General features: G+C 41.8%; 2 protein-coding genes across 2 annotated transcripts in view; one reads left to right on the top strand and one right to left on the bottom strand.

Annotated features, from left to right (window-relative positions):
* Positions 1-22,500, top strand: part of LOC143301854 (uncharacterized) — a 102,146-nt gene that overhangs the window by 17,451 nt on the left and 62,195 nt on the right. The window contains exon 2 of the mRNA XM_076616270.1: positions 6,353-6,549. The gene's annotated coding sequence lies outside the window, so the exon portion shown is untranslated. The remainder of the gene's footprint in view (positions 1-6,352; positions 6,550-22,500) is intronic.
* The window catches only part of LOC143301787 (myogenesis-regulating glycosidase-like), a 93,496-nt gene that overhangs the window by 42,863 nt on the left and 28,133 nt on the right, over positions 1-22,500 (bottom strand). The gene's annotated exons all lie outside the window — the stretch shown is intronic.

Here is a 22,500-nt window from a genome sequence, read left to right as displayed (position 1 = left end):
GTCAGTCCGCGACGCTAACCACTTAACCACAGCGGCTGGTAACACACAAACAACTTATCAGAACATCGCTTCAAGTTGTTTGTTCCATTTTTTTTCTCTCTTCTTTAATGTTCTCCATCTTTTGCTTTCTTCCTTTGTCTCTCTGGCTTTCGGTGTTTTTTTTGTTTTTGTTTTTTTTCTTGTCTTAAACTTCTTCCTGCTTCAGGCGTGGTCCCCTGGCTCAGTGGTAAGAATATGTTTACTGATTTCTTGTTTGTTGTCATTCTCTTTTTCTGTCTGAGTTGTCCCTTTTACATTTTCTTCACCTGTCTGAAGAGCAAACGACTTCTTCGTTCGTGGGCTGCAACTCCCACACTCTACACGAGTGGGCTTTTATGTGTATGACTGTTTTTACCCCGCCATGTAGGCAGACACACAAAATTAAAAAAAACCCTTTAATTATTCTCTTTTGATACTAGTAACATTGGTACGTTTTTACCTACAGTTTATAATGGGATGCCATTTTCGCTAGCACACACCTTTAAAAGAACTTATCACTTTCTTGAATTTTTACCTATCGTTCGTTTCCTGTAGTAATTTCCCCATCATGTCTCGAGGCTTGCATTTCAAGTTTGATCGATGGTTGTATTCTGTGTTATTTTTTTTTAATTATTATTATTTTTTTTTTTGCATATTCTACTTCTAGTGTTCTGTTGTTTGCATTTTAAACATGCATGGCAAGTGATTGCTTGTTACACATGTCAGGGTTTGTTACTGCTGCAGTGTGAGTTGTGGTATTAGATATTTAAGCCTTTCTCTGTCTGTCCATCCTCTCTCTCCTTTCTCTCTCTCTCTCTCTCTCTCTCCCTCTTTCTTTCTTTCCCATTACCTCTCCCCCCCCCCTCCCCTCTCATCTCTCCTTTTCTTTAGATCTCACTATCCCTCCCCTCCACGCCTCCCCTGTCTTTTTAACACACATTCCACAAACAAAGAAATGTGAGTTGTCATCTGTTTCATGACAACTTTCGTTTCACTCTATTTGTTTTTGATTTTTTTTTTTAAGTCCTAACCGCACACAATCACCATGACAACTGTGAGCCAAACAAGCAGGTAGTTGTTGGGCAGGCCTCTGTATGCCGACCGTTAGAGGAGACCTCCCTGACCCCCCCCCCCCCCCCCCCCCGCCCCCCCTCCACACACACACACCCTCCCCTGTCCCCTGTAAACACCCTAAAGCCCTGATAGTAACACTGACACGCAGTTTGTCAGTAAGTCCCTGTAAGTTATCCTGCCACTGTGCGCTGTGTACTTTTAGTGATTGACTGTCCACATACCGCGGCATCTAAGTAATGGCTGTGAGGCAGATAGACATGCAGGTCGTCATGACTCTCAAAACCAGAAGGCGAGATTTCGCTGGCTCCTAGTGCTGCAGCCTTGCAGGGGGGGGGGGGGGGGGGCTCGTTGGCTGGCCTTTTGGGACCATCCCTAAGAGTAACACCGACTGTCCCTAAAGCCCTTTTGGGCCAAGAGAGTGTGGGGATGTAGCTTGCGCAAAGATACTCTCCTCCACATGGATACTCTGTTCTGATGGTCGTACTACTCGGACATGGTAATACATCCTCCTCACTGGGAGATTGGACTTGACTGACAAGCTTGGACAAAGTGTTTGATGAGAGCTGGGGCTGCTTGTGGAAAGTCTGGTTTACAAGAGACTTGAAAGTTTAGAAAGACCTAATACTTTTCATGGTATTGCTGAGTCGTTCTCTTTTGTGGATGCCTCTCGGTCCTATGTGCCCAGTTTATATGTATTTTTTGGAAATGGTATTAATTATGTAATAATAGTAACTAGGTACACTCAGTAGTCACTGTAGTGCATGTATCTTAAAGTTGGAAATGGTATTAATTATGTAATAATAATAACTAAGTTATAATGTTGTTTTGATGGTACCCTCAGTAGTCACTGTAGTGCATGTATCTTAAAGTTTATCTTGGCAATATCTTAGAAATCATACTTTGGAAGAAGTTGGTTTTGATAATACAATGCCCAGATTACCAGTTGTGAGCACATGGTTAGTCTTGATAATATATGCTGATGCCCAGATTACTAGTACTGTAGTAGTGAGTGCAAAGTTTCTCTGTAAGTTAGCGTTGTATGCTGTACACAGTTTGTAATCAACCGTCCACATACTTCTGCATCTATGCTCAGGACTTTCAGGTTGTCATCCCCAGAAGACGAGTCTTGGTCAGAAAAGACAGAATGGAAAACTTAAATGACAATAAAAGAGAGAGAGAGAAAGAACAAATGTGAATTATGCAGATGTTTTTAAATTCATGTACTTGTGGCAATTTTTTTTTTTCAGAGGGGTTGGATTGGGTGTTGGGGGGAGGGTTGAGGGTGAGAAAGGTGGTGGTAGGGTTTGCTGTGGAGTTCACCACTCTGCTAGTGCTACCATGTTCGTTCTGCTCTCTCAGACACTGTGATTGATGGATCATCGCCTGGATAACAGTTTTTAAACATCTTGTCTGGATTACCAGTACACAGACAAATTATACCAAAAGTACCATCAAAACGAGAGTACAATTTTTCAGCATCTGTAAGCAGACGCAGAACTTGACAGATGTAAGACCGAAGCATTTAGACAGTTTGCCGTTCACTATGTTATTAAGTTTATTTAAATCTATGATCTTTGTTTTCTGCTTCTTCTTTTTCCCCGACAAAGCACGCAACATGAAGTTCAGTACACTGTTGAGAGGAAAGCAGGGGAAAAAGAAAAGAAGTTTTCTACTCACCTTTAAATATCACCTGATCATGTTTTGAATGATATTGGTAACCAGTTAATGACAAACTTAACGTACTTGATGTCTGTCTCTCTGTTGTTTAGGTGGACCTTACCATACTTGATGTCTGTCTCTCTGTTGTTCAGGTGGACCTTACCATACTTACCATACTTGATATCTGTCTGTTGTTCAGGTGGACCTTACCATACTTACCATACTTGATATCTGTCTGTTGTTCAGGTGGACCTTACCATACTTACCATACTTGATATCTGTCTGTTGTTCAGGTGGACCTTACCATACTTGATATCTGTCTGTTGTTCAGGTGGACCTTACCATACTTGATATCTGTCTGTTGTTCAGGTGGACCTTACCATACTTACCATACTTGATATCTGTCTGTTGTTCAGGTGGACCTTACCATACTTGATGTCTGTCTGTTGTTCAGGTGGACCTTACCATACTTGATATCTGTCTGTTGTTCAGGTGGACCTTACCATACTTGATGGATGTCTGTTGTTCAGGTGGACCTTACCATACTTGATGTCTGTCTGTCTGTTGTTCAGGTGGACCTTACCATACTTGATGTCTGTCTGTCTGTTGTTCAGGTGGACCTTACCATACTTGATGTCTGTCTCTCTGTTGTTCAGGTGGACCTTACCATACTTGATGTCTGTCTGTCTGTTGTTCAGGTGGACCTTACCATACTTGATGTCTGTCTGTCTGTTGTTCAGGTGGACCTTACCATACTTGATGTCTGTCTCTCTGTTGTTCAGGTGGACCTTACCATACTTGATGTCTGTCTCTCTGTTGTTCAGGTGGACCTTACCATACTTGATGTCTGTCTCTCTGTTGTTCAGGTGGACCTTACCATACTTGATGTCTGTCTCTCTGTTGTTCAGGTGGACCTTACCATACTTGATGTCTGTCTCTCTGTTGTTCAGGTGGATCTTTCCATACTTGATGTCTGTCTGTTGTTCAGGTGGACCTTACCATACTTAATGTCTGTCTCTCTGTTGTTCAGGTGGACCTTACCATACTTGATGTCTGTCTCTCTGTTGTTCAGGTGGACCTTACCATACTTGATGTCTGTCTCTCTGTTGTTCAGGTGGATCTTTCCATACTTGATGTCTGTCTGTTGTTCAGGTGGACCTTACCATACTTGATGTCTGTCTCTCTGTTGTTCAGGTGGACCTTACCATACTTGATGTCTGTCTCTCTGTTGTTCAGGTGGACCTTACCATACTTGATGTCTGTTGTTCAGGTGGACCTTACCATACTTGATGTCTGTCTGTCTGTTGTTCAGGTGGACCTTACCATACTTGATGTCTGTCTGTCTGTTGTTCAGGTGGACCTTACCATACTTAATGTCTGTCTCTCTGTTGTTCAGGTGGACCTTACCATACTTAATGTCTGTCTCTCTGTTGTTCAGGTGGACCTTACCATACTTGATGTCTGTCTCTCTGTTGTTCAGGTGGACCTTACCATAATTGATGTCTGTCTGTTGTTCAGGTGGACCTTACCATACTTGATGTCTGTCTGTCTGTTGTTCAGGTGGACCTTACCATACTTGATGTCTGTCTGTTGTTCAGGTGGACCTTACCATACTTGATGTCTGTCTCTCTGTTGTTCAGGTGGACCTTACCATACTTGATGTCTGTCTGTTCAGGTGGACCTTACCATACTTGATGTCTGTCTCTCTGTTGTTCAGGTTGACCTTACCATACTTGATGTCTGTCTGTTGTTCAGGTGGACCTTACCATACTTGATGTCTGTCTGTCTGTTGTTCAGGTGGACCTTACCATACTTGATGTCTGTCTGTCTGTTGTTCAGGTGGACCTTACCATACTTGATGTCTGTCTGTTGTTCAGGTGGACCTTACCATACTTGATGTCTGTCTGTTGTTCAGGTGGACCTTACCATACTTGATGTCTGTCTGTTGTTCAGGTGGACCTTACCATACTTGATGTCTGTCTGTCTGTTGTTCAGGTGGACCTTACCATACTTGATGTCTGTCTGTCTGTTGTTCAGGTGGACCTTACCATACTTGATGTCTGTCTGTTGTTCAGGTGGACCTTACCATACTTGATGTCTGTCTGTTGTTCAGGTGGACCTTACCATACTTGATGTCTGTCTGTTGTTCAGGTGGACCTTACCATACTTGATGTCTGTCTGTCTGTTGTTCAGGTGGACCTTACCATACTTGATGTCTGTCTGTTGTTCAGGTGGACCTTACCATACTTGATGTCTGTCTCTCTGTTGTTCAGGTGGACCTTACCATACTTGATGTCTGTCTGTTCAGGTGGACCTTACCATACTTGATGTCTGTCTGTTGTTCAGGTGGACCTTACCATACTTGATGTCTGTCTGTCTGTTGTTCAGGTGGACCTTACCATACTTGATGTCTGTCTGTCTGTTGTTCAGGTGGACCTTACCATACTTGATGTCTGTCTGTTGTTCAGGTGGACCTTACCATACTTGATGTCTGTCTGTTGTTCAGGTGGACCTTACCATACTTGATGTCTGTCTGTTGTTCAGGTGGACCTTACCATACTTGATATCTGTCTGTTTGTTGTTCAGGTGGACCTTACCATACAGTTACTTGATGTCTGTCTGTCTGTTGTTCAGGTGGACCTTACCATACAGTTACTTGATGTCTGTCTGTCTGTTGTTCAGGTGGACCTTACCATACTTGATGTCTGTCTGTCTGTTGTTCAGGTGGACCTTACCATACTTGATGTCTGTCTGTTGTTCAGGTGGACCTTACCATACTTGATGTCTGTCTGTTGTTCAGGTGGACCTTACCATACTTGATGTCTGTCTGTTGTTCAGGTGGACCTTACCATACTTGATGTCTGTCTGTTCAGGTGGACCTTACCATACTTGATGTCTGTCTGTTGTTCAGGTGGACCTTACCATACTTGATGTCTGTCTGTTTGTTGTTCAGGTGGACCTTACCATACTTGATGTCTGTCTGTTGTTCAGGTGGACCTTACCATACTTGATGTCTGTCTGTTGTTCAGGTGGACCTTACCATACTTGATGTCTGTCTGTTTGTTGTTCAGGTGGACCTTACCATACTTGATGTCTGTCTCTCTGTTGTTCAGGTGGACCTTACCATACTTGATGTCTGTCTGTCTGTTGTTCAGGTGGACCTTACCATACTTGATGTCTGTCTGTCTGTTGTTCAGGTGGACCTTACCATACTTGATGTCTGTCTGTCTGTTGTTCAGGTGGACCTTACCATACTTGATGTCTGTCTGTCTGTTGTTCAGGTGGACCTTACCATACTTGATGTCTGTCTGTTGTTCAGGTGGACCTTACCATACTTGATGTCTGTCTGTCTGTTGTTCAGGTGGACCTTACCATACTTGATGTCTGTCTGTTGTTCAGGTGGACCTTACCATACTTGATGTCTGTCTGTCTGTTGTTCAGGTGGACCTTACCATACTTGATGTCTGTCTGTTGTTCAGGTGGACCTTACCATACTTGATGTCTGTCTGTCTGTTGTTCAGGTGGACCTTACCATACTTGATGTCTGTCTGTTGTTCAGGTGGACCTTACCATAATTGATGTCTGTCTGTCTGTCGTTCAGGTGGACCCCCTACCCACCCCACCCTCCCGCTGTCCTGTGACCAGCGCAGGATGATTGAGCGATTCTGGGGACAGCGGTGGCTGCGTTGCTGACTTTGTGTCGTTGTTGTGCGACTCGACCGACTGCTGCAGTCAACAATGAAATCGTCCTTCTGTCTTCCCCTCTTCGTCCGGATCCTCGTGGCCTTTGTCCAGCAGGTATGGGTTTTTGGTTGGCTGTGAGTGAGCATCATGGGAGTGGGTTTGGGGGCTGGTTCGATTCCTGTTTGTTTTCTGTGGCCTTGAGTTTCAGTCTTCTTCTTCTACTGCTGCTTTCTTTCTTTCCGTCTTTCTTTCTCTTTCTTTCCATTTCTCGACCAACATCGCCTTGCCGATGATTCTGTCATGGTTGATGCATGCTGGGTGTTTTTGTGTCTTCATAACCCACCGAACTCTGACATGGATTTACAGGATCTTTGGCGTGTGTATTTTGATCTTCTGCGTGCGTATACACACGAAGGGGGTTCAGGCACTGGCAGATCTGCACATGTATATATTGACCTGGGAGATCGGAGAAATCTCCGCCCTTTATCCCACCAGGCGCCGATACCGAGATTTGAAGCCAGGTTCCTCAGATTGAAAGTCCAGGGCTTTAACCACTGGGCTGTTGCACCTGTTGGTTTCTTGCCAGTCTGCTGTGGGGTGGTTTGGATGAGTGTGCGTTGGTTTATTTCAAAACACAGATCCACACACACACACACACACACACACACACACAAAGGTGGACACACACACACACACACACACACACACACACACAAGGTGGGTTGGGGAAGGGGACATAGGTAGGTGAAGGTGGGGGAAACATGGGAGAGAGAAGAAAAAAAAAAAAACCCCAGAAAGCCAATGGTTGTGGGTGGTAGCAAGTTTCAACTTGAGTTTTACTTCTAACCGATCTTTGGTAATTATGCATGATTTGTAATTTCCTGCTGTGAAGAAACTGGGGGCTTTTAATGTGTTTGAATGATATCACTCACCCCCTCCACCACCACACCACCCCTTTTTGGAAAATCACAGATTCAAAGAAATTGAATTCTTTTCCCCTTTTCACAGTGTCGATACACACACACACACACACACACACACACACACACACACACACACACACACACACATATATATATATATATATATATATATATATATATGCATGTAATGATTATGATGTATCATTGTTTGTATACACACTTCGAATCACAACTTCAGTCCTGTCAGCAATGTCAGACAAATATGTATGCAAGAAATTTCCTGCTTCTTGTTCTTTTATTTTCTTTCTGGTCATCCTTTTTCTTTCTTTCTTTCTTCTTCTTCTTATTGTTGTTGTTATTATCATCAAATATAACTCATACATATCCTGTCTGCTGGCCTGTCTCTTTATTCTGGAACTTCTACATTTTTTGTTGATCTGTCTGGACGAATGTTGTTGGGTTTTTTTTGGGTGGTTGGGGGGGTGGAGGGTGGGGATGAAGTTTAATAAAGGAATCAATTCCATTCACTTTGGTTTGAAACCCATGCCATATGAATGAATGAGGGCTAGAAATACATTGGAGAACTAACCACCAGAACAAAAAACTATCAAACAACAACAACAACAAAAAGTCAGGCTTAACCTAAACCAGAATCAACCCCCTCAAAACGGGGAACGGCAAAGCATGCGCGGCAGGGTTAAGCGTGGTGGTACACATGAGATGACAAGATCCCACTCGTACATGTACCTGTATGTATGTTGCGGGAATGTGGGAGTTAAAGCCCACGCACGCTGAAGAAGAAAACCAGACTCAGTGCTTCTGGCACAGACTGCAAAAAGAAGCTTTCTCCATCCACATTTTTTCTCATCGTAGGCAGAGAACAACTCAGAAATCTGTAACAGCACCTGAATAGAATTACATAATCATGCGCAGCACAGCAAAAAAAAAAAAAAAAAAAAAAAATGTATGTTAAAAAAAAGAAAAGAAAGAAGCTGTTTCTTCTTTTTTTTCTTCTTCACATTGTCTCATAACTGTTACTACTACTTCTTCTTCACATTGTCTCACAACTGTTTCTTCTTCTTCTTCTTCACATTGTCTCACATCTGTTACTACTTCTTCTTCTTCACATTGTCTCACATCTGTTACTACTTCTTCTTCTTCACATTGTCTCACAACTGTTACTTCTTCTTCTTCACATTGTCTCACAACTGTTACTTCTTCGTCTTCTTCACATTGTCTCACATCTGTTACTTCTTCTTCTTCACATTGTCTCACAACTGTTACTTCTTCGTCTTCTTCACATTGTCTCACAACTGTTACTACTTCTTCTTCACATTGTCTCACAACTGTTACTTCTTCGTCTTCACATTGTCTCACAACTGTTTCTTCTTCTTCTTCATTGTCTCACAACTGTTACTTCTTCTTCTTCACATTGTCTCACAACTCTTTCTTCTTCTTCTTCACATTCTCTCACAACTGTTACTACTTCTTCTTCTTCACATTGTCTCACAACTGTTACTACTTCTTCTTCACATTGTCTCACAACTGTTACTACTTCTTCTTCTTCACATTGTCTCACAACTGTTACTTCTTCGTCTTCTTCACATTGTCTCACAACTGTTACTACTTCTTCTTCTTCACATTGTCTCACAACTGTTTCTTCTTCTTCTTCACATTGTCTCACAACTGTTTCTTCTTCTTCACATTGTCTCACAACTGTTACTTCTTCTTCTTCTTCACATTGTCTCACAACTGTTACTTCTTCTTCTTCACATTGTCTCACAACTGTTTCTTCTTCTTCTTCACATTGTCTCACAACTGTTTCTTCTTCTTCTTCTTCACATTGTCTCACAACTGTTACTTTTTCTTCACATTGTCTCACAACTGTTTCTTCTTCTTCTTCACATTGTCTCACAACTGTTTCTTCTTCTTCTTCACATTGTCTCACAACTGTTTCTTCGTCTTCTTCACATTGTCTCACAACTGTTTCTTCTTCTTCTTCACATTGTCTCACAACTGTTTCTTCTTCTTCTTCACATTGTCTCACAACTGTTTCTTCTTCTTCTTCACATTGTTTCACAACTGCTTCTTCTTCACATTGTCTCACATCTGTTACTACTTCTTATTCACATTGTCTCACAACTGTTACTTCTTCGTCTTCACATTGTCTCACAACTGTTACTTTTTCTTCACATTGTCTCACAACTGTTACTTTTTCTTCACATTGTCTCACAACTGTTACTTCTTCGTCTTCTTCACATTGTCTCACAACTGTTACTTTTTCTTCACATTGTCTCACAGCTGTTACTTCTTCTTCTTCACATTGTCTCACAACTGTTACTTCTTCTTCACATTGTCTCACAACTGTTACTTCTTCTTCTTCTTCACATTGTCTCACAACTGTTTCTTCTTCTTCACATTGTCTCACAACTGTTACTTCTTCTTCTTCACATTGTCTCACATCTGTTACTTTTTCTTCACATTGTCTCACAACTGTTACTTTTTCTTCACATTGTCTCACATCTGTTACTTTTTCTTCACATTGTCTCACAACTGTTACTTTTTCTTCACATTGTCTCACAACTGTTACTTCTTCGTCTTCTTCACATTGTCTCACAACTGTTACTTCTTCTTCTTCACATTGTCTCACAACTGTTACTTTTTCTTCACATTGTCTCACATCTGTTACTACTTCTTCTTCTTCACATTGTCTCACATCTGTTACTACTTCTTCTTCTTCACATTGTCTCACATCTGTTACTACTTCTTCTTCTTCACATTGTCTCACAACTGTTACTTTTTCTTCACATTGTCTCACATCTGTTACTACTTCTTCTTCTTCACATTGTCTCACAACTGTTTCTTCTTCTTCTTCTTCACATTGTCTCACAACTGTTACTTCTTCTTCTTCACATTGTCTCACAACTGTTACTTCTTCTTCTTCACATTGTCTCACAACTGTTACTTTTTCTTCACATTGTCTCACAACTGTTACTTCTTCTTCTTCACATTGTTTCACAACTGTTACTACTTCTTCTTCACATTGTCTCACAACTGTTTCTTCTTCTTCTTCACATTGTCTCACAACTGTTTCTTCTTCTTCTTCACATTGTTTCACAGCTGTTACTTCACAACTGTTACTTCTTCTTCACATTGTCTCACAATTGTTACTTCTTCTTCTTCAACAACAACTGTAGGTTGTAAAATAGGACTCACTAATTTTTTTTTTATATAAAACTTTAAAAGGTATCCAATGGTTCAGACTTGAAGATAGAGTCTTCAGTCTGAACCGTTGGACACCTTTTATCAAAAGTGAGTCCTATTTTACAACCCACAGGTTTTATTAAAAAAAAAACAAAAAAAACCAACCTTTCTCCATTTGGTGTTTTTATAGACTCAGCAGTCATCTTTCATTTCATTCTATTTTATGGTCATGATTACATACCCCTCAATGCATGGTGAAGGACAACTCTCATTTCCCCGGCCAGGGCCCCTCCCTCTTCCTTCCTCCCTCCCACACCAGGTCCCCCCCCAACTGACCCCTCTTTCTGTCTTTTGTGGCTTGGAAATAACTTGGTCTGGAGCAATGATGACAGGATCTGTCTTGGTGGCATGGAATTGACCTGGTCTGGAGCGTTGACGACAGGACTTGGGGAAGAAAAGGGTTAAAAGATGCAAAGCGCTTCTGATGTCCTGAGCCTAGTAGAATTCTCTCTCTCTCTCTCTTTATAGTTTCAGTTTCAGTTTCTCAAGGGCGTGTCACTGCATTCAGACAAATCCATATGCGCTGCACCACAACAGCTACTGTACCAGGCAGATGCCTGATCAGCAGCTTAACCCAACACGCTTAGTCAGGCCTGGTCACCGAACCAGAATCTAGACAGGGATCAGGGATTCCAAGTGAAAAAAAAGTGATAACAGTAACAACAACAAACAACCCCAAACTAAACAGAATATCTGTTTAAAAAAAAAAAAAAAAAAAAATATATATATATATATATATATCAGAGATTGTTTTGGATAATAATGATGATAATGATAATAATACACAGGCTTATATAGCGTGGTGAGCCCCATTTGAGGTGGGGGTACTGCGCTATAAGGTATACAGATTTAAGACTCAGTGACGTAAGAATATGTACAAAAAAATAAAATGAAATAAATAGATAAATAGACATAGCCTCATATCACATTTGCTAAAATAAACAGATTTCAGACTATCTCACATTACACTGGCTAAAATTTACATACACTTCAAACTAAGTGACATAAAAATTTAAAAAAAGATATGTAAATCATCACAGGCAATATCACAGTATCACATCACACTGGTCCAAATCACAGCAAGATAAGAACATGTCACATTCACTCCTAGTTTTTGATTTTATTGTCTGAACTTTGAAGCTGGTTACTTAAACTGCTTATCGTAGAATGACAGGTTTTCAAGGATGTTGATTACTGAGCAAGAATCAGTAAAGGAAGAAGAAGAATAAAAAAATTTTTTTTTAATAAAATAAAATAAAAAAAGAGAAGAAGATTGAGAGAAAGAATTCATGTTTGAAAAGAAGATATTCGTGGTTATTTTCATTTTGATCGATCAAGTTTAGACTTCCGTTTCTCAGCAGAAGAAGTTTTTTCTGTGTCTTGAACTTCAAGTTGATGGATGGGTTTTGAGGAAGTTGTCACTGAAGAAGAGTGGAGAGTCAGACAGAAGAAGAAAACAAACAGTTTCAGTTTCAGTGGCTCAAGGAGGCGTCACTGCGTTTGGACAAATCCATATATGCTACACCACATCTGCCAAGCAGATGCCTGACCAGCAGCGTAACCCAGCGCGCTTAGTCAGGCCTTGAGAGAAAAAAAAAAAGAAGGAAAAAAAGAAAAAAAGGTGAATAAATAATAGATAAGCTTACATAAATCAATAAATAATAATTATAATATAGAAAAAAGGTAGTAATAATAATAATAATAATAATAAAAATAATAATAATAAATAAATAAACAAAGAAAACAAACAAAGCAAAGAAATAAACAAAAGAGAAAAAAAACCCAAAAAACATCCACACAAAAATACAGATTAATTAAAGATGACGCGCCTACCCCCTATCTGTAGTCATTTTTGGTTTGATTGACTAGGAATAGACCGGGCTTGCTCTGCTGGGGAGGTGTTTACATGTCTTTGAGAGAATGGCTTTGAGGAAGTTGTCCTTGCAGGGTTTCCTGCCATATAAAACATGTCTTGTCTTGCATTTTCTTGTCACAAAACAACCATTGACACCCCTCAAAAACAACAAAAAAACCCAAAAAAGCACAACCCCCCAAAAAATAAAAATTAAAAAAAACACCTCAAAAACAAAACAGAATAACAAAACAAATATGATACCATAAAAAAGAAAAGTGTTCTTTGTTTGTTTGTTTAAAGTTCATTGACCAACTTTAAAAGTTGTTTATTCTTCACCCAAGATTGAATTTGAGAAAGTTGGTCATAGTACAAATGCCCCCTCCCCCTCCTCCTGCCCCCCATGCCCCTCCACCCACCCACCCCCACACACATCTTCCCTCCCAGGTCCCAGTTTCTCCCCCAGTGTCACTAATAGAACAGGAGGAGAGGGAATCCCATCACAGACAGAACTGTAACCAGAAGAAATCCCAGACAAGCAGCAGGTCTCAAACCACAGCCCCCTCCCTCCCTCCCTACCCCTTATGACTCTGCCCCCCCCCCTCCCCCTCCTCCTGCCCCCCATGCCCCTCCACCCACCCACCCCCACACACATCTTCCCTCCCAGGTCCCAGTTTCTCCCCCAGTGTCACTAATAGAACAGGAGGAGAGGGAATCCCATCACAGACAGAACTGTAACCAGAAGAAATCCCAGACAAGCAGCAGGTCTCAAACCACAGCCCCCTCCCTCCCTCCCTACCCCTCATGACTCTGCCCCCCCCCCCTCCCCCTCCTCCTGCCCCCCATGCCCCTCCACCCACCCACCCCCCACACCCACATCTTCCCTCCCAGGTCCCAGTTTCTCCCCCAGTGTCACTAATAGAACAGGAGGAGAGGGAATCCCATCACAGACAGAACTGTAACCAGAAGAAATCCCAGACAAGCAGCAGGTCTCAAACCACAGCCCCCTCCCTCCCTCCCTACCCCTCATGACTCCTCCCCCCCCCCCTCCTCCTCCCTCCCAACCCTTGGCGCCAAACTCACTCAGTGGCTGCAGATGTGTGTGCAGACAGGGGGACAGCCATACAACTGTACACTTGTGCATGCTGCAGAGTCTGGCACCAGATCACTGCGCACAACATGTTTTTTTTTGTGGGAACATGAGAAGCGTTTTTGGAATTTCTTTCTTTCTTTTTTTTAAATATTTTTTTTATTTATTTATTTTTAAATAAATATATTGAAGAAAGGAATGGGCAAAATGTTTCCAAGGGGTGTGAGGAGAAGATTCAGGGAGACAGTGGATACAGGTGGGGGGAGTGGGGGGGGAGGGGAGGGTGGTCGTGGGGGAGAGAATGTGCAGCAAATGAACGAAGGAGGGTGTGGGGGTTGGGGTGATGGTCTGGGTTAACCACTGATGTTGATTGAGAAAAAAAAAAAAAGAGAGAGAAAAGCAAGCAGAGGGAACAGCAGCAGCAGGGATGACAGGTGATTAAAAAAAAAAAAGAAAAAAAAAAGAAGCAAAAATCATGTTTGTCCACCACATATCAATCAATGGGTGTGTCACCTTTTTTCTTACACTGATTCGTTTTCGTGGTCCCCCTGTTTCGTTTTATGCCATGCACAGAACATGCCTGTTTGATTGTGTGTACACGTGTATGCAAAGATGCATGATTGCATACACACATGAAAGCACACACACACACACACACACACACACACACCCACTACACATCTAATATCAGTAAAACACTAATAATAGTGAAAAGACGTAAAAGAATTAAAAAAAGAACACACACACACACACACACACACACACACACACACACACACACACACACACACACACACACAAACAAACAAACACACACAAAATAAAAAAAATAAATCCCAAATAAAGAGAAAAACCTCCACCAGAACAGCAGGTGGCAGAAATGACGTAAGAGGAGTTAAGGTGATTGAGTAAGAAATCATGTTGTTGTCGTTGTCGTTGTTATTGAACAGAGCTGTGTATTGGGTGTGGTGGTCCCAGCAGGTTGTTATATATATTGATATATGTATATATGTATGTATATGTATGAATTCTGCATTAGACTACCTCGTGTTGTACTGTACACAACTGTGAGATGATGTGCGACTACTACTACACTGTAATAATAAATACACTGCATTGTGTGTATTTTTGTATTTTGTATTTCTTTTTATCACAACAGATTTCTCTGTGTGAAATTCGGGCTGCTCTCCCCAGGGAGAGCGCATCGCTATACTACAGCGCCACCCATTTTTTTTTGTTTTTTGTATTTTTCCTGCGTGCAGTTTTATTTGTTTTTCCTATTGACGTAGATTTTTCTACAGAATTTTGCCAGGAACAACCCTTTTGTTGCCATGGGTTCTTTTATGTGCGCTAAGTGCGTGGTGCACACAGGACTTCGGTTTATTGTCTCATCCGAATGACTAGCGTCCAGACCACCACTCAAGGTCTAGTGGAGCGGGAGAAAATATTGGCGGCTGAGCCGTGATTCGAACCAGCGCGCTCAGATTCTCTCGCTTCTTAGGCGGACGCGTTACCTCTAGGCCATCACTCCACTGATGTTCAGCGCTTCATTACAGGCTACATGATGTAATGTACACTTCACTGTGCTGCACTGCTTCGTGCTGTACGAACTGCACTGCACTGCACAACACTGCACTGCTGAATGTTGTACTTGGCACTCTACATTGCACTGCACTACACTGCTGAATGTTGTACTTATCACTCTACATTGCACTGCACTACACTGCACTACACTGCACTACGCTGCTGAATGTTGTACTTGGCACTCTACATTGCACTGCACTACACTGCTGAATGTTGTACTTATCACTCTACATTGCACTGCACTACACTGCTGAATGTTGTACTTATCACTCTACATTGCACTGCACTGCACAACACTACACTGCTGAATGTTGTACTTATCACTCTACATTGCACTGCACAACACTACACTGCACTGCTGAATGTTGTACTTGGCACTCTACATTGCACTGCACAACACTACACTACACTGCTGAATGTTGTACTTGGCACTCTACATTGCACTGCACAACACTACACTACACTGCTGAATGTTGTACTTATCACTCTACATTGCACTGCACTGCACAACACTACACTGCACTGCTGAATGTTGTACTTGGCACTCTACATTGCACTGCACAACACTACACTACACTGCTGAATGTTGTACTTGGCACTCTACATTGCACTGCACAACACTACACTGCACTGCTGAATGTTGTACTTATCACTCTACATTGCACTGCACTACACTACACTGCTGAATGTTGTACTTATCACTCTACATTGCACTGCACTACACTACACTACACTGCTGAATGTTGTACTTATCACTCTACATTGCACTGCACTGCACAACACTACACTGCTGAATGTTGTACTTATCACTCTACATTGCACTGCACTGCGCTACACTACACTGCTGAATGTTGTACTTATCACTCTACATTGCACTGCACTGCACTACACTACACTGCTGAATGTTGTACTTATCACTCTACATTGCACTGCACTACACTGCACTACGCTGCTGAATGTTGTACTTATCACTCTACATTGCACTGCACTACACTACACTACACTGCTGAATGTTGTACTTATCACTCTACATTGCACTGCACTGCACTGCACTACACTGCTGAATGTTGTACTTATCACTCTACATTGCACTGCACTACACTGCACTACACTGCTGAATGTTGTACTTATCACTCTACATTGCACTGCACTGCACTGCACTACACTGCTGAATGTTGTACTTATCACTCTACATTGCACTGCACTGCACTGCACTACACTGCTGAATGTTGTACTTATCACTCTACATTGCACTGCACTGCACTGCACTGCACTGCTGAATGTTGTACTTATCACTCTACATTGCACTGCACTGCACAACACTACACTGCTGAATGTTGTACTTAGCACTCTACATTGCACTGCACTGCACAACACTACACTGCACTGCTGAATGTTGTACTTGGCACTCTACATTGCACTGCACAACACTACACTACACTGCTGAATGTTGTACTTGGCACTCTACATTGCACTGCACAACACTACACTACACTGCTGAATGTTGTACTTATCACTCTACATTGCACTGCACTGCACAACACTACACTGCACTGCTGAATGTTGTACTTGGCACTCTACATTGCACTGCACAACACTACACTACACTGCTGAATGTTGTACTTGGCACTCTACATTGCACTGCACAACACTACACTGCACTGCTGAATGTTGTACTTATCACTCTACATTGCACTGCACTACACTACACTGCTGAATGTTGTACTTATCACTCTACATTGCACTGCACTACACTACACTACACTGCTGAATGTTGTACTTATCACTCTACATTGCACTGCACTGCACAACACTACACTGCTGAATGTTGTACTTATCACTCTACATTGCACTGCACTGCGCTACACTACACTGCTGAATGTTGTACTTATCACTCTACATTGCACTGCACTGCACTACACTACACTGCTGAATGTTGTACTTATCACTCTACATTGCACTGCACTACACTGCACTACGCTGCTGAATGTTGTACTTATCACTCTACATTGCACTGCACTACACTACACTACACTGCTGAATGTTGTACTTATCACTCTACATTGCACTGCACTGCACTGCACTACACTGCTGAATGTTGTACTTATCACTCTACATTGCACTGCACTACACTGCACTACACTGCTGAATGTTGTACTTATCACTCTACATTGCACTGCACTGCACTGCACTACACTGCTGAATGTTGTACTTATCACTCTACATTGCACTGCACTACACTACACTACACTGCTGAATGTTGTACTTATCACTCTACATTGCACTGCACTACACTACACTACACTGCTGAATGTTGTACTTATCACTCTACATTGCACTGCACTACACTACACTGCACTGCTGAATGTTGTACTTATCACTCTACATTGCACTGCACTACACTGCACTACACTGCTGAATGTTGTACTTATCACTCTACATTGCACTGCACTGCACTGCACTACGCTGCTGAATGTTGTACTTATCACTCTACATTGCACTGCACTACACTGCACTGCTGAATGTTGTACTTATCACTCTACATTGCACTGCACTGCACTACACTACGCTGCTGAATGTTGTACTTATCACTCTGCATTGCACTGCACTGCACAACACTACACTGCTGAATGTTGTACTTATCACTCTACATTGCACTGCACTGCACAACACTACACTGCTGAATGTTGTACTTATCACTCTACATTGCACTGCACTGCACTACACTACACTGCTGAATGTTGTACTTATCACTCTACATTGCACTGCACTACACTACACTACACTGCTGAATGTTGTACTTATCACTCTACATTGCACTGCACTGCACTGCACTACACTGCACTACGCTGCTGAATGTTGTACTTATCACTCTACATTGCACTGCACAACACTACACTACAGTTCTGAATGTTGTACTTATCACTCTACATTGCACTGCACTGCACAACACTACACTACAGTTCTGAATGTTGTACTTATCACTCTACATTGCACTGCACTGCACTGCACTACGCTGCTGAATGTTGTACTTATCACTCTACATTGCACTGCACTGCACAACACTACACTGCTGAATGTTGTACTTATCACTCTACATTGCACTGCACTACACTACACTACACTGCTGAATGTTGTACTTATCACTCTACATTGCACTGCACTGCACAACACTACACTGCTGAATGTTGTACTTATCACTCTACATTGCACTGCACTGCACTACACTACGCTGCTGAATGTTGTACTTATCACTCTACATTGCACTGCACTGCACTACACTACGCTGCTGAATGTTGTACTTATCACTCTGCATTGCACTGCACTGCACAACACTACGCTGCTGAATGTTGTACTTATCACTCTGCATTGCACTGCACTGCACAACACTACACTGCTGAATGTTGTACTTATCACTCTACATTGCACTGCACTGCGCTACACTACACTGCTGAATGTTGTACTTATCACTCTACATTGCACTGCACTGCACTACACTGCACTGCTGAATGTTGTACTTATCACTCTACATTGCACTGCACTGCACTGCACTACACTGCTGAATGTTGTACTTATCACTCTACATTGCACTGCACTACACTGCTGAATGTTGTACTTATCACTCTACATTGCACTGCACTACACTGCTGAATGTTGTACTTATCACTCTACATTGCACTGCACTGCACAACACTACACTGCTGAATGTTGTACTTATCACTCTACATTGCACTGCACTGCACAACACTACACTGCTGAATGTTGTACTTATCACTCTACATTGCACTGCACTGCACTACACTACGCTGCTGAATGTTGTACTTATCACTCTACATTGCACTGCACTGCACTGCACTACACTGCTGAATGTTGTACTTATCACTCTACATTGCACTGCACTGCACAACACTACGCTGCTGAATGTTGTACTTATCACTCTACATTGCACTGCACTGCACAACGCTACACTGCTGAATGTTGTACTTATCACTCTACATTGCACTGCACTGCACAACACTACGCTGCTGAATGTTGTACTTATCACTCTACATTGCACTGCACTGCACTGCAGGCTGCTCCTTGTCATGTTGCGTTTCACTTTGCTACGCTGCACTAGACTACAGTATGCTACGCTTCACTGCACTAGACCACACACCACACCACACCGCACAGCATCACATCACATCACATCACACCACACTATGCTACACCACCCTACACTCCACTACACTCCACTACACTCCACTACATTACAATACATTACCCTACAAAATGCAGGTGCCACACAATGTGCAGTTTCAGCATGATATAATACCACGCAATACAATACAGTGCTGTGGAATATAAAAGACAGTATCATACACAACAATAACTCTCTTAGACAGTGCAGCATATGTAATATTGATAACAGAACATATATATCAACGGATTTATTTTATTATTATTATTATTTTTTTTTAATGCAGTGCACTCGAGTACATACAAAGCTGCACCCCCTCCTCCCCCTCCCCCCCAAAAAAAAACCCCCCCCAGCAACAAACAACATCAAACATACAACACATTGCAGTACAGACAATACAGTCTGGATCATAATAGTTGGGCCCATAATTTTTATGATGCTGTTCCACAAGGGCTTTCAAAGCGACTGTTATAACGTCATAATCGCCTGACACAAGTTGTAAACCCCACATTGTAAACCGTTGTTTTCTCTGTGCAGAAGCGCAACGTATATTATGCACTTGTTGTTCCCCTCAGAAAAGAGAAGAGCTTAACTCCGATGTGTCGAAAGCTCATGATGAGAAGCGTAGAAGGTGTTGGAAGTATTGTGGGTTTTTTTGTTGTTGTTGTTGTTTTTTTGTTGATTGTTATCTTTTGTTTGTTATCCGTGCTTGGTATGTTTGTTTTTTGTGTGTGTGTGTGTGTGGAACAGCACTATGTGGTATGACGTAAAACTGTGCTAAGCAGTTAATTATCACGCAGTAGTAGTAGCAAGACATGAATTATTAAGCTGTAGTACAGTAGCAAAACACTGATCATTAAGCAGCAGAAGCAAGACATTAATCATTAAGCAGCAGAAGCAAGACGTTAGCAGTTGTATCAAGACATTAATGAGGAAGTAGTAGTAGCATGACATTAATCATTAAGCAGTAGTAGCATGACATTAATCATTGAGTAGTAGTAGAAAGACATTAAGCAGTATCAGCAGTATATTACTCATTCAGCAGTAGTAGCAAGACATTAATCATTAAGCAGTAATAGCAAGACATTAAGCAGTAATAGTAAGACATTAATCATTAAGCAGTGGTAGCAAGACATTAAGCAGTGGTAGCAAGACATTGATCATAAAGCATAAGTAGTAGTAGTAGTAGTAAGACATTAATCATTAAAGCCTGAACCGGACTATAAATGGCGGGCGATTTGAATCAAGCCAGTTTCTCACCAGAGTCTGACACTGTGACGTCGGTGAAGGTTTATTCAAAATAAAAGCCTAATAAAGCTACGGTTTGGCTTCATTTATGGCAGAGAGCGAGATTTGCCTAGCAGCTTCCAATCTAGACCTGAATTGACTTTGGAAAGTACAAAATGTGTCAGCTACACGTAATACAAAATTTGAATGCAGAGAAAAGGGGCGGAGCTAGAGCCGTTTGTGTTTGCGCTAGACGTGTCTGTCAGATAAAAATAGCACCAGCACGTGGTACTGTCCGGTGAGAATTGGAAAGCATGCAGACAGCCCCTCGACGTTGGCAACCGTAAACGACCACATTGTTTGTAAAACATGCAAACGGAGAGAAATATGACGATCTACTAACCTTTCACCACCACATGTGACCCATGTAGGGAAGGTCGTCTGGATTTGGATACAAGTCCTGGATAGGCTCTAGTGCGCATGCGCAACCGAAACCTTGCTCTCGGGAGTTAAGACTTTAAGCAGTGGTAGCAAGACATTAAGCAGTAGTAGCAAGACATCAATCATTAAGCAGTAGTAGTAAGACATTAAGCAGTAGTAGCAAGACATTGATCATTATTAAGCAGTAGCAAGACACTAATCATTAAGCAGTGGTAGCAAGACACTAATCATTAAGCAGTGGTAGCAAGACATTAATCATTAAGCGGCAGTAGCAAGACATTAATCATTAAGCAGCAGTAGCAAGACATTAATCATTAAGCAGCAGTAGCAAGACATTAATCATTAAGCAGCAGTAGCAAGACATTAATCATTAAGCAGCAGTAGCAAGACATTAATCATTAAGCGGCAGTAGCAAGACATTAATCATTAAGCAGTAGTAGCAAGACATTAATCATTAAACAGCAGTAGCAAGACATTAATCATTAAGCAGCAGTAGCAAGACATTAATCATTAAGCGGCAGTAGCAAGACATTAATCATTAAGCGGCAGTAGCAAGACATTAATCATTAAGCAGCAGTAGCAAGACATTAATCATTAAGCGGCAGTAGCAAGACATTAATCATTAAGCAGCAGTAGCAAGACAAAGCTGAACAGACAGACCGGCGTCAGACTTCACCTGTGCACAGTGCACTGTCGAATATTGAACACAAGATACCAAACATTATTTTTTAAAAATCATTCATCCACACACACACACACACAATACACACAAGCATACGTGCATGCACACACACACAAGTCATAGCACACAACTGTAAATCATTAATAATTAAAACAAAAAAGTAAACCTGATTCAGTGATTGTAGCCGAAACCAGTTGGGACTGTCTTAATTCTTTGTGTGTCGTGGACTCCCATGCAGTTGTTGGTTGACTTCATGGAATGAGTTTGTATCCTGGGCACTCCTCATCACAGAGAGTGGTTTAAGGTAAATGTTACAAAGTGTTAAGGCTAATAATATAACGTGTTACGGCTAATATTTGTATTGGTATTTCTTTTTATCACAACACATTTCTCTGTGTGAAATTCGGGCTGCTCTCCCCAGGGAGAGCGCATCGCTACACTGCAGCGCCACCCTTTTTTTTTTTGTATTTTTTCCTGCATGCAGTTTTATTTGTTTTTCCTATCGAAGTGGATTTTTCTACAGAATTTTGCCAGGAGCAACCCTTGTGTTGCTGTGGGTTCTTTTACGTGCGCTAAGTGCATGCGGCACACGGGACCTTGGTTTATCGTCTCATCCGAATGACTAGCGTCCAGACCACCACTCAAGGTCTAGCGGAGGGGGAGAAAATATTGGTGGCTGAACTGTGATTCATTATAAAGTGTTAAGGCTGATATCATAAAGTGCCTTATTTAGTTATTAAGTTTGAACAAGTTTGAACAGGGATCTTGGGTTCAGACTCTAGGAAGGGCCGAAGGGTGATGATTTTTTGTGTGATCTCCCAA

Source organism: Babylonia areolata, chromosome 28 (assembly GCF_041734735.1).
Source record: "Babylonia areolata isolate BAREFJ2019XMU chromosome 28, ASM4173473v1, whole genome shotgun sequence".
Taxonomy (NCBI): domain Eukaryota; kingdom Metazoa; phylum Mollusca; class Gastropoda; order Neogastropoda; family Buccinidae; genus Babylonia; species Babylonia areolata.
Note: the sequence above shows the minus strand (reverse complement) of the source record. Positions and strands in the feature narration are given on the sequence as shown.